At 43.6% G+C, this 10,792-nt stretch overlaps 1 non-coding gene across 1 annotated transcript; it reads left to right on the top strand.

The window, feature by feature from the left end:
- The first annotated feature begins 8,751 nt into the window (after positions 1-8,751).
- Trnas-cga (transfer RNA serine (anticodon CGA)) lies at positions 8,752-8,826 on the top strand. The gene has a single exon. It is a non-coding gene; the product is annotated as a tRNA-Ser (tRNA).
- Positions 8,827-10,792: the final 1,966 nt, after the last annotated feature.

Below are 10,792 nucleotides of genomic sequence, written 5' to 3'. Positions count from 1 at the left end.
TTGTCCAAACTATTTATCGTCCATGTTTCACTTCCATACATGGTTACACTCCATACAAATACTTTCAGAAATGACTTCCTGACACTTAAATCAGTACTCGATGTTAACAAATTTCGTTTCTTCAGGAACGCTTTCCTTGCCATTGCCAATCTACATTTTATATCCTCTCTACTTCGACCGTCATCAGTTATTTTGTTCCCCAAATAGCAAAACTCCTTTACTACGTTAAGTGTCTCATTTCCTAATCTAAGTCCCTCAGCATCACCCGACTTAATTCGACTACGTTCCATTATCCTCGTTTTGCTTTTGTTGATGTTCATCTTATATGCTCCTTTCATGACACTATCCATTCCGTTCAACTGCTAATCCAAGTCGTTTGCTGTCTCTGACAGAATTACAATGTCATCGGCGAACCTCAAAGTTTTTATTTCTTCCCCATGGATTTTAATACCTACTCCGAATTTTTCTTCGGCGTAATTACACGAATTCGTTAAGGCTTTGATGTTAGTTGATCTTATATTGATAGTACTCTCTTGATACCTCTGATTTCCAGGGTTCATTTCGTATGCATTTCCTCTCAAATTCCGACTGGTCAGAGTTCAAATCAAATTCCTTACTGAACGGTTGGATGGATTTGTTTAACTCATCTGTAAAGTTTAGGGTTGATTCCGCAGTTTGCTGTGCATCGTTAAGTTGACACTTTGTTTGAAATTTCGCTATCTTACGTCTCCAATTCTGTAACGGTGTCTGAGGTCCCCGGGTTCGATTCCCGGCCGGGCTGGGGATTTTCTCTGCCCGAGGACTGGGTGTTTGTGTTGTCCTCATCATTTCATCATCATCATCATTCGTGACAGGGGCTAGATTGGACTGTGTAAAAAAATTGGACTGTGTAAAAATTGAGACTTTGTACGGGCGCTGATGACCGCGCAGTTGAGTGCCCCACAAACCAAACATCATCGTCAATTGTTTGAAGTTATGCAGCCATCCACTGCTTCCCTTGAAATCACTGTAATCTGTGTCCCGCGAAATTTGATGTGCGTAACATAGTAAGTCATCACGCACATCCTGTAAATTGTATGGAGAATCCTTGAAATGCGCAAACACCAGTTTTTGGAGCGAGTGCGCCTTGTCTTGACTTACATATCCGTAGCTTTTCTTATTTGGAATCTGTTCATAATTGTTTTTTTACTGCGTTGTAGATGATCTTCCATTTACGTAATTATGCCTAGTACCCGCTCCTTTGACAATGATGGTCCTTTACTAAGTTTCACTGGAGACAGAATTTGAGGCCCCTGTGCGACAAGAATGATGATTTACATGGCTCCACAACCGTATCAACGTCACTTTCACTTGTTAAGCACGCGTCGTCATCGTTGTACTCCTCATGTACACTGTCTGCACAGTCGAACGTATACGATACCTGGCCGGCCGAAGTGGCCGCGCGGTTCTGGCGCTGCAGTCTGGAACCGCGAGACCGCTGCGGTCGCAGGTTCGAATCCTGCCTCGGGCATGGATGTGTGTGACGTCCTTAGGTTAGTTAGGTTTAACTAGTTCTAAGTTCTAGGGGACTAATGACCTCAGCAGTTGAGTCCGATAGTGGTCAGAGCCATTTGAACCATTTTTTTTGTATACGATACCGCACATCTCACTGACTCATCTTGCAGAAGCGCTAATATTTTATATGTCACTTCTTTCGCACTCTGCGAAATTCCTTGGGTTCCTTTCTGACGAAATGACAACTTTGGCAACTGTTGCTGTATATATAATGCAATATTCGCTTTGTTTATAGTTACAATTATTCTGCTCTTGTATCAACACCACCAGCACTGTGTAGCACCGTTGAGAGTTACTCGTCCACTGAGCAGTTCAACTATATTTCTTAGCCTCATGCTCTGCTCACCATTGCATACCTCCAGTCCTGCCCCCCGTTGCCATTGGCAGCCAATACTGTGGTTGCACGGTAGACAATATGCGGGTGCCGAATGCCGTAAACATCATTGGCCTTTTGCGATCTCGCACACATGGGGCTCCTTGTTAATGGTTGCCCAAATGGCTTTACTCGTAGGCCACCTGTGTTTAGTTAGAATACTGTGTAACATTTTCATTGTTTGTCAAATTTGTTTTATGCGTTGGTTCTATATTTAACTAGAATATTGTTTAATTCTGTCTATATGTGTGTTACACGGCAGATTACCCATTATTTAATGCATAATTTATGAGGGACATCATTGTATGTTTTGGTCGATCTGGCGACATTTATCAAACGATTTTGTAATACATCTGTGGAAAAGGTATCTATTTTGCTAAGCCAACTGGCCACCTGTTTATACCGAGAATAGGTTACTTGACATTTGCTATTTTCCGAACTAGCTGCCTGTGTGGTAATTATCTTTTATTTTTTTATTTACCGTTGCTACCCACCGGTCTTTGTTGTGTCCACCTGTATACCTGGTCGGCTGTTACCGCTGTTTATTTTTCTGTGACCTCTGAAATTAAGCTCTTCGCTTGCTTTGGTGCTTTATGTGTCAGCTGCAGATGACTTAGTGCAACTGACGTGTTCTAAATTCCGTTTGAGTAAATCTAAGGGACACTGTCTAGAAGCAGGCTTTCGTATAATCTGGTGTTTTGATCGCTCACTGCGTTGTAAAGCTCTCTGTCTTTAAGCTTAAGATTCTTTAAAATTCTTCTGAAAATCCTGAAGCACCTTAGCCAATTGTAATGTTGTTACATGGTCCCTGGCCGTTAATTCTATTACCTCTGTAGTTGTCGTAAATGCTATTAAGGTTTCTTGAAGTGTAGTATTGTCCACTTAAGTCTGGTTGGTGTTACTGTTAAACTGGTCTTATGGCCGAGGAAACAAGTTCCTTAACGAAAACTTTGCATAAAATTGTATTAGCCGAAACAGCTTCGCCATAGTAGACACTTACCATCGTGCCTTAAGCCGTTTGTGCAGTTTCTAAGAATAGTTTTTGATTGGACAAATAGTTTGTTAAATACTAGTACTGCAGTGAAAGACACTTAGCATTAGTTCTTAAGCTTTTTGTGCAGTTGCTAAGTATAGCCAGTTCACGTTGTCGGATATTCTGTTAACGAGCAACGCTTTAACTTGACTAACAATTTCGTAGCAATTGCTCAGTTCTTCAATTACTTGATAATTTCATTTTGGGCCTCCAACGTGGGGCGACCTTGCATGCCGTCGCTTGTTTTAATCATAAATGCACGTCTGAGTGATGCTAAACATTATTTTTACATAAAGAAAGGATAAACGTCTTAGTAACCTTCAAATCGTGAGCTAAACCCTTAATTTTTATATATGAATTAGTAAATTTACTCATGGTATTTTTGTTGCCTATGCCTATGGTCACTTTCAGAAAACAAAATAATCATTAAATTAATTAATTTAATAAGATTTAACCTTAAATTGCTGGTGTACCCATGTACCACCACAATAAAATGAAAACAGTGACTAGTTGAGAGAGTATGAATGAGAACAGTGGCGTATTTACGTTTATTTTGTAAACTTAAATGCGCCAGTGCTGTCATAAAACTTGCCGTTATTTTGTAATGACAAGTTTTATTAATCCTTTTCTAACAAAAACTAGCTGATAAATCTTACACAAAAATGACAAACACAAATCAGAAAAGGAATGGTGTTCGATTGGCAAAGCATAGCTTGGGGTGGTAGCTATACAAGTCCTCCCCTGAATTAACTCCTTTTTTAACGCAATTTGGCTTTGTTTACATGAATCCACTGTGAGGCCCAACTCTATTCTTATGGAATCCTCCACAACCAAGTATACCACAAACAATGACTCACCTGAGAACAGGGAGCCGTGAATATCATTTAACAACGCTACGCCGGTGCAGCAGTATTTTATCCTTTCATCTTGAGTCAGGCGGCAGCAGAAAACTGCACGCTATGGTCGAGAAACGGTGCGCTGCGGCAACTGTAATGTTCTGACGCATCCACGAAAATTTGCAAACCACGTTGTCTGGCATTCTGATCGTCAGAATGTGGGAAACTTCCCTATCTAAACAAAAACCAAACTCCTCCCGAACGGGCAATGAAGGCCCAAAGGTACCGACTGGCCACCGTGTCGTCCTCAGCCCACAGGCGTCACTGGATGCGGATATGGAAGGGCATGTGATCAGCACACCGCTCTCCCGGCCGTATATCAGTTTCCGTGACCGAACCACTACTTTTCAAACAAGTAGTTGCTCAGTTTACCTCACAAGGACTGAGTGCACCCCGCTTGCCAACAGCGCTCGGCAGACCGGATGGTCACCCATCCAAGTGCTATCCCAGCCCGATAGCGCTTAATTTTGGTGATCTGACGGGAAACGGTATTACCACTGCGGCAAGACCGTCGGTTAAACTTCCCTATCAGAGCCCTGAAATCCCGACAGATTTCAGTGTGAGGTGCACCCGTTCGCTAGTCTGGCCAAGCCAATTTGACTCCCAGGCACGACGGCGAGTGGAATTGTCAAATGCCAGACTGCCGACTCGGGACAAATAAATGAAATGATAATTAAATCAAGACCCTAAGCTGTCGACAGGCGTTGATATACATCAACGGGGATAGTTGCAAATGTGTGCCCCGACCGGGATTCGAACCCAGGATCTCCAACTTACATAGCAGACGCTCTATCCATTTTTTTCCCTATATTGTTCGTTGCATTTGTGGTGCGGATGTACCATGACACCCGTTCAAGTTCAGTGGTGAGCCGTTGACTCAGTTTTTTTTTTTTTTTTTGTATTACAGAGGGCAGATAACCTTTTGAGCGAACACGCTGAGCTACCGTACTGGCGTCCATCTGAGCCACCGAGGGCACAGAGGATCGTGCGACTGGAGGGATTTATCCCTTACACGCTCACCGTGAGACCCACATTCCCAACTTAATGTCCACATACAACACTCGTAGCGCCCCAGCCCATGACACTCATTACTCTAGGCAGACAATCTTAACGAGTCCCGTAAGAGTTCGGGCAATGCGTGTGCATCCAGCACAGAAGAAGGTCAATGGCCGGTTAGCCTTAACTATATGAAGATGGTTCAAAAATGGTCCAAATGGCTCTGAGCACTATGGGACTTAACATCTGAGGTCATCAGTCCCCTAGAACTTAGAACTACATAAAGCTAACTAACCTAAGGACATCACACACACATCCATGCCCGAGGCAGGATTCGATCCTGCGACCGTAGCGGTCGTGCGGTTCCACACTGAAGCGCCTAGAACCGCTCGGCCACTCCGGCCGACATATGAGGATGTTATCTGTTATTTTAGACATGTCCGAAAGAACAGATACGATCTTCGTACAGGACAAATAAGTTCCCCCTCATGAGATACGATATATCAGAGATAATATGGAGGTCCACTGCCAGCGTAGTTGGCTCTTAGTCAACCACAAGGTACAGATGACAAGTCTCTCAATCGGAAAAAACATGAAGCTCCCAACCAGGGGAGGACTGTAAGATGTAGACCACCAAAGAATCACAACCTCTTTCCACCAAGCCTCGGTATGGGAGCCGAATAAGTGAAAACGAAACCGCCCCCACATTGCACAAACCAATCGAACTATCCTCTACGTATTGAATCTTCTCTCTTGACTGTTCTGTTGGCCTCGTAGCCAATACTTGCGTATCCTAAGAGGAGCCAATCAGCGACTCCAAATCTCTCTTGTCTGAAGAAGAAGATCCTAGCCTAGGGAGGCGTCGTTCTCACAGTAAGCATGGCCACATTTTGGCAAAAAAGTCTACCTAGACGTGACCACAATCCCTCATTTAGGGAGAGATCTAATCTTTCCAACTTGACCATGTCCGCCCCTGGCAGCTGAATGGTAAGCGCGACGGAATGTCATACCTAACGGCCCGGGTTCGATTCCCGGCTGCGTCGGAGATTTTCTCCGCTCAGAGACTGGGCGTTGTGTTGTCCTTCTCATCATCATTTCATCCCCATCGACACGCAAGTCACCGAAGTGGCGTCAACTCGAAAGACTTGCACCAGGCGAACGGTCTACCCGACGGGAGGCCCTAGCCACATGGCATTTACATTTAGCGCGACCATTTCCAATTTCTGATAGAAGGTTGTTAAGCTTCCCGGACAGTTGTGCCCATGAAATATGTGTTTTTGCCACCCGCTAAAAGAATATGGCAACCACCTGGCGTCAGGGGATTACAGTCTTGCCTCCACTAAACACGTGCACCAGCAACTCCGTCCACATCGTCTCAGCTTCTAAAATGAGAATGCACGGAGTTTTATGACCTTCCCACAATTCGCACAAAGGCTCAGTTTACAGCAGTTTCTCTTAAATGGCCTCCTCCATCCACGTTCTGCCAACTGGCTGCCTTCGCGACAGACTGCTTCTTGGCCCAGATAAAATGTTTTGCGAACAGGCACCCTCCTCTCTCATCCTAAGCGGAAAGAGGAGAGTACTATAGCCAGAAGTCCCACTGCAGGTACGGCCCACTGAGCTCTGCTTCCCAGAATCACTCACACAGACAGGTCGCTGCACTCAGCATTTATGCCTCCCAATCCATCTCTCTCCCTGTTCTCCGTCACCTCCACTATGGCCCTTGGGTACAAGTACTCTACAGGTTACACAGGCAGTTATATGGACATTCTGTAAACAGTTTCCTCGTGTTAAATGTTATTAACCACATATAGCAAATGTAGTACAGGGGAATACCAAGGTCATGACCTAAAATATGAATGTTAATCTGACTGACAATGTTGTTAAAGTGAGGGAGTGGCATGCCACCCCTCAACCTTTGTTGGTTTTTAATTTTAATTATTATCTTACTCTCATACATTTCAAGGGGTAATTATCATTGCAAAAATTTTAATTTTTTGTTAAAAATGTTTGTTGTTGTTTACGTTATTTTGTGATCCCACTACCTGTCTGTTGTGCCCACAAGAAAGTATTTCCACCTGGTCAAAAATGCGCGTTCTTTGATTGCTCCTGGAGAAGGCTCATAAAATTAGAACACATGAAACATTAGTTCAGTTTATTTCATTAATCAATAAAAAGTTACTTAACTTTTCCACATTTCTTTGTCACAAGGGTACTGATTAATTTACAACAGTCATGGACCAGCAAAGCATCACTTGATGCACTAATCAACAACCTCCAGAATGATATGTTCACTCTGCAGCGGAGTGTGCCCTGATATGAAACTTCCTGGAAGATTAAAACTGTGTGCCGTACCGAGACTCGAACTCGGGACCTTTGCCTTTCGTGGGCAAGTGTTCTACCAACTTTTTTTTTTTTTTTTTTAACGTATATGAGTATACAGTCTCACCGTCAGTAGCAACCCAACTTTCTTTTTTATGTTATTTTTACGGGGGAGCACAGGAGGAAGAAAACAAATAGGCTGCAGATAGCTATGCGTGAAAAGGATAAACATGTGCAAAGGGAAAAAAAACCTAAGAAGAGGAGGAGAAAAGAGAAATGAAATAAATTAGGAATACTTTCCGCGACATGCTCCACTTTGGCGCGCCATCAGAATAAAGTGCATTCTATCATTGCCCATTAAAAGGGGAACGTGGGATCGTCCAGTCTTGGCTGGCACGGTTCGTTGGGATTGCAGCTTCGAGGCGGGTTGGCGAAAATACTCTGTAAATAGTTCGCGAAAGCGACCCGATAGTGTCGATGTCGGCGAAGGGTGTGGTGATGTACTTGGAGGCGTGTCCAAAAGTCCGCCGGATCGACGATGTCCCGGAAGAGGTAGTTGACAGCCATGCCACTGATCCATGTGGTGGCGTGCCACTTAGACGACGGAAAGCAGGTCGTGTCGGGATATATCATCATGGTAGGAGAAACGTGATGTGGTGGTACTCGGAGGTAGAAAGCCACAATCTTCTGTACGAGGGTCCAGACAGCTGCTGCTGGCCCACACTCAAAACGATGTAAATCTGTATCTTCGACATTGCACTTGAGGCACAGGGGTGAGTCCACCAGCGCGATGGGATGCAGTTTCTTTCTTGTAGTATACTTGCCGTTGACGAGAAGGTACCACGTCGCGGTGGTGTCAGTGGTGTGATATGGTTGGTGGATCGTTTTCCAAACTGTAGGCCATGATACCAGGGGGTGACGCGTTTCAACGGGGTTTCGGGGTGGGGACTTTAGGAGTAGGCGGTATATGTCGCAGGTGGTCGTCTTCCCAGTCCTGGGGAACCCGGTGCATATAAAACTAAATTCCAAAAAGAAACGGCCGATGTGTACCAACTGAGATACCAAAGCACGACTCACGCCCCGTCCTCACAACTTTAATTCCGCCAGTACCTCGTCTCCTACCTCATTCTGGAAACATCCCCCAGGCTGTGGCTAAGCCATGTCTCCGAAATATCCTTTCTTGCAGGAGTGCTAGTTCTGAAAGGTTCGCAGAAGTGCTTCTGTGAAGTTTGGAAGGTTGGAGTACTGGCGAAATTAAAGCTGTGAGGAGGGGTCGTGAGTCGTGCTTGGGTAGCTCAGTTGGTAGAGCACTTGCCCGCGAAAGGCAAAGGTTCTGAGCTCGTCTCGGTCTGGCACACAGTTTTAATCTGCCAGGAAGTTTCATATCAGGCACACTCCGCTGAAGAATGAAAGTCTCATTCTGGAAACATCCCCCAGGCTGTAAGCCATGTCTCCGCAATATCCTTTCTTCCAGGAGTGCTAGTTCTGCAAGGCTCGCAGAAGAGCTTCTGTAAAGTTTGGAAGGTAGGACACGAGGTACTGGCGGAATTAAAGCTGTGAGGAGCGGTCGTGAGTCGTGCTTGGGTAGCTCAGTTGGTAGAGCACTTGCCCGCGAAAGGCAAAGGTCCCGAGTTCGAGTCTCGGTCCGGCATACAGTTTTAATCTGCCGGGATGTTTAACAACCTGTTCTCTTGCAGTATGATGTTCCACATTCAAATGCACAAAATCATCAGAAACTTCAGCTATCACCAAGGTCCTGCACTATGATGTTGACTTCTTCAGATGAGATCACGAACTGGGCAGAGCTCTTGCTATCTCGACGCTATATTGACCTCGTGAGGGCGCTGCTGTGCTGAGAGGGGAGGCATGGTCTTCAGAGGCGCCTCCCGTACATCATTACAGACTGCTGTGAGACACCGCTAATGTCTGTGGTATCGATTCGCGATGCCCACTTTGGTGTGGCAACGCCATCTTTGTACGGTACCACACTTTCCACTCCTCAACCAACTCCCTGGCGTTTCACTCACATCAGGGACTGGCGATAGGGCCCTCTTCTCTATTCGTGTGCAAACCAAAAAGCGGGAGATTTGAAAGTGATTCGATCTGCAAATTCTTTTATATCCAAACGCTACATTTCTAAACATGGGTTTCTTGTCAGTGCTTTATCTACTCAGTCTCCTCTACAACACATAGAACCCTTTAAGGGGCTCCGGAAAGGCTCAAAATCATGAAAAGTTCAATTTTTACTTTTTTGCGTTTTCTGAATCTGCAGACTATTACCTTTTAATAGATATATAATTTATTCAATTCCGAAGACTACAACTATTTTTAAATTTTTTTTGAAATGTGTTCTACATGGGCGTGACCCACTGTGGCGCTGTTAAACTGCTGTCAAATGGGTTCATCAGGTACATTTTAGTGATGTGAGATAAAGTATGTGTTGTGGCTAACCTGTGATGGTTCAATATATATCGCTGGTGTGATTGTCGATTGTTTCATGTTTATTTACTCTGTCGTTATCTCGAAAATACTCGTAATTAATTCTGTTTCTTGAGTCTCTGTTTTGTTGAAGTATAATAATGAGTAAAAGTAAAGTTATTAGAAATCCTCTGAAGGCTTTTAAGAAAAAGAGAAATGTTGGAAAGCCAAAGGTATGTGTTATTACTGTAAACAATAAAGACGATAACCAAGTGAGTGAACCTAACCTCTCAAGTACACCTGCCCATACCAGTCGAAGTGGGAAAGAAAATACTTCACAGAAGAAGCTTGGTTCAATGAGTGAAAACTATGAATGTTTTATGGGCGAATTGGATGTGAATGAAATATTTGATATGTCGGTTCTCAAAGGATTTTTTTCAAACTGTGTAAGATGTATTCATTGTAGTGAAGTTGGTCTGGAACTCTCCATAATAAAGCACGTAGGACTTGCTAGTGAAATACAACTGAAATGTGATAGTTGTTCATACACGACCACCTTTTGGAACAGTGTTGCAGTAACTGCAACTGAAGAAAATGGTAGCAAAATCTACGAACACAACAACGAGCGATGCTTGCGTTAGACAAGGAACGCCTTCGGGCTGCAGACAGGGCTGTAAAGAGTCTAGAAATACAAGCAAGAGTAAACAGGAGGAGGAACAAGAGGAAGCTGGAGGAGGAGTTTGCAGAGGATGAAGATAATCCATCCTATGGACCTGGAATGCACTAAAAAGTTAATCCAATCTTTGTCGCTCGATTCCCAAAACTTTTATTTTCTCATACTAATTACATGTTTTCTAAGGATCTTCCAAACATATTTGTTTCAAACTTTCAGTAAATGTTACACAGTACCTTCTGCATAATTTAACACAGCCTTTTTCCAAAAAACTGTATATTTTTGAATATATAAATAAAAAATTGCAAAAAAATGTTGTGAATTTTCATTACAATTGAAAAAAAAATCATCTTTAATAACTGAACTAAAATTTTGTAAAATCCCTGTGTTAAGTTGTAGCCCATATTCCAATAAACAATCTGTAAAAAGTTCAACTTCCTACCTCAAATACTTTGTGAGGAAAGATGTAATTTATAAGCGTTATTTTAACATTGCAAGTATAGGGCGTTCCGGAGCCACTTAATAGG

The sequence above is a fragment of the Schistocerca serialis genome, chromosome 6, assembly GCF_023864345.2.
Source record: "Schistocerca serialis cubense isolate TAMUIC-IGC-003099 chromosome 6, iqSchSeri2.2, whole genome shotgun sequence".
Taxonomy (NCBI): Eukaryota; Metazoa; Arthropoda; class Insecta; order Orthoptera; family Acrididae; genus Schistocerca; species Schistocerca serialis.
The sequence above is the reverse complement of the archived record's forward strand: the minus strand, read 5'-3'. Positions and strand labels throughout refer to the sequence as shown.